We start from the raw sequence: 3,266 nt of genomic DNA on the forward strand, positions 1-3,266 counted from the left end.
AGCATTGTCTGCTGACTGTTTCCTATTTCTCCTCAGCATTGTTTGCTTGGAGCTGAGCTTTAAATGATTTCTTGTGTAGCTGGAATTTTCTTTGGGTCACCAGTCAGCTTAATTATGAATGGTCAGCCTTAGCATAAGCTTGGCCCACTAGGTCTTTTAATTTAATTTAACCTCTTTTGAATCATCTATGTTTTGTCTTGGTTTTTTTTTTTTTTTTTTAACTTTCTTTCATTCTGTATATCTTACCTTCCTGCTTCCTCCGTGTCTGACTGACTGGCCCCTGGAGTCTCCCTGGCTTCTCTTTTTTTCTAAATTCCTTCCCCTTCTCACTCTCCCTCCCCAGAAGTTCCACCTACATCTCTTCCCTGACTATTGGCTGTTCTGCTTTTTATGAGACCAATCAGGTGCCTTAATCAGGCAAGGTGAAACAGCGACACATCTTTACATAGTTAAATATTCCGCAACCTAAACCAGTGCAACACATCTTTGCACAGTTAAGCAGATATTCTGCAATACCGTGTTGTCCTTGGATGAACTTTATTCTGGGGCCTTCTGTTTGCACGGCACTCATGATTTGAGGATGTAGCAGGTTGAAGGCTGAATCCCCTAAACATCCTGGAAACTGTGATTGTGACTTTTTTTTGGCAATTAAATAAATAAATAAAGATGCAGACATCTTTGGGTTGAGGATCATCAAATGGGCACCCCCTGATAATCCAGGTGGACACACCAGGTGATCCTGAGGAGAGCATGGGGCAGAAGGAAGAGCAGGCTCTGCAGAACGGGCAGGGCCTAGATCTCTGCAGCCTCTGGCCAAGGAACACTGCAAGAATGATGGTGGCTCTGCCCTTAGCGCACACTGTGGATTCCTGCGGCTATGGAGGGGCCCTGACTTCTGGCTTCTCGTTCCCAGCATTGTCAAGAAGCACTGCTTTGGTCCTAAGCCTCTGACGTTGCCAGTTTATCACAGCCCGAGAGCTGACAGCGCGTGTCTGCTTTGATGGTTCTGTAAGATGAAAACTTCACAGGCAGCAGAGGGGTTGTTTTGGTCTCCGGGTGGTGTGGTGAGCTGGCTTGTGCTGATGGCAGCATCCCTCAGCCGTGTGGGTCTTCCTCTGGCCCGTTCTGTCCGCCTCAGGCCCCGCCCTCTTTCCAGTCTTGGTCCTGCCATGAATGGGACGGAAGTCGGAAAGTTTTCAGCGTGACACTTTCTGGGATCACCGCTTCTTTCCCTTGGTCTTGAGCTTCGTCTTAGGCCTTTCACTCACTACTTAGCTCCAGGGCACAGGCCACAAATTTTAAATGTTGGGAAAGCCAAAAGCCGAAACTAAGAACAGGCATGGATAGTTGCTGCTCTCCTCGAGCTCAAGAGGCAGGAGGAGGTGACCAAGTGTTTGTTCCAGGGTGCTTCCCACCTTCAGCGCAGGAAGTCAACACCAAAAGGCCCTGGAAACTAGAGTTCAGATCTTGTTTTTTTTTTTAAGGTTTTTTTGTTGTTATTTTAAAGTCTGATTTTTTAAAATATATATATATATTTATTTATTTATTTATTTATTTCTTATGCCTACAGTGTTCCTCCTGCATGTATGCCTACAGGCCAGAAGAGGGTGCCAGATCTCACTATAGATGGTTGTGAGCCATCATGTGGGTGCTGGGAATTGAATTCTAAACTTCTGGAAGAGCCGTCAGTGCTTTTAACCTCTGAGCCACCTCACCAGCCCTCTTAAGTCTGATTTCTATAAGAGACAATTCCCAAAAAGAAATAAACGGAGACCTCCAAAGAAGCAAACTTAAAACAAACACCAAGAGCTTCAAACAAAACTCTATCTGTTGGGGCTGGAGAGACCAGCAGTTAAGAGCCATCCATCACCAGCCATAAGTCTAGCTCCAGGGGCCAGTGCCTTCTGACCTCTGTGGGTACTCGATACACATACATTCGTGCAGGCAAGACACTCAGACACACGAAATGACAAAGCTGACAAAAATGTCTTTGTTGGTCACACTATTCCATGAGCTCCATCTGGTAGTGGAAACTTTTATGGTTTCTGAAGGTAGTGGGCAGAAATTCTCCATATATTTCTTAGATTTTGGAGGACTTTTTAAAAATCCCTATTCCCAGCTTGAAGACACTGGGCCTTCAAAGGTTCTCAGGTTGCTGAATTGGATAATACGCAGACGTTGAACATGTTAAATATTTTATTCACATTGTTTATAAACTATATCCACCTGGAAAACACACGAATCCAAAAATAGATTATTTTACAGTAATTCACATTTTTTTTTAAAACAAGTTGCTTTTTGAGGTTAAACCCTAAACAGAGAGGTCTTCAGCCTGCATTGCTATTCAGTGCCTCATCTCTTGGCAGTCTCAGCTCTGGGGAAGCCCAGGTTCGGGGGCGGTCCACCTTGCTGCAGGCCAACGGCAGGTGTGGAGACGTCAGTGCAGACTCTACCCCGTGAACGTTTACTGTTGTACATTCACTGTTCTTACATTTATTCAGAGATAAAACTCTGTTGTAGAGTCGGAACACTCATCAGGTAAGAAAGGAAGAGAGGCTGATGATGTGTTCGGCTGCTGTGGGCTGTTGGACATTGTCTGCTCTACAAGGGCTTAAAGTCTTAGCCCCACAGGGAATCAGTGAGTTCTGATTTGATCACGGCAACAGTTTGAATCACAGAGACAGCAGTGATTTGGAAATTAACACACGTATCTGTTGACTAGTCTGTGGGAATGACTAGCCATAGTGAGGAGCAAGGGGGCAGTGATCTCAGTAACAGTTCCCAGTGTGGCTAATTACAGTATGTAGGTTTTGAAGGACTGGCTGTGGATCAAGTGGCTTTGGCTCTGTGGTCAAAAATGATGATCTGGTTAAGAAACTTAGCATTAACCTAGGCTACATCCAACTAGGTCCCAGCTTAGTGACATAGCTTTTTTTTAATTAGGCAATTCTTCTACGGAATAATTTCACATCTAAAGTAAGCACGTCGTGCATTTCATCCGCTCCTAAAAATTAATCCCAGGTAAGCTGCCTCAGTTGACCGCTCAGAACCTCTGGACTAGAAGGATAATGTGTCCTTAATGGTGCAGTGATCCCCCTTTATGAAGCAGCACCCATAACACGGGCTACCTTGGCTCCAAACACTTCATTAGGGAAATAATGTCTCGCCAAGTTGCCACAAAAGACCATCCCTTCCTCCCCCTTGGGATGAAGACACTTGCTTAAGGGGCTCTGCCATCACCCCAATAGACGACAACTGAATCCAAA

The sequence above is a fragment of the Myodes glareolus genome, chromosome 10 (genome assembly GCF_982192425.1).
Source record: "Myodes glareolus chromosome 10, mMyoGla1.1, whole genome shotgun sequence".
Taxonomy (NCBI): domain Eukaryota; kingdom Metazoa; phylum Chordata; class Mammalia; order Rodentia; family Cricetidae; genus Myodes; species Myodes glareolus.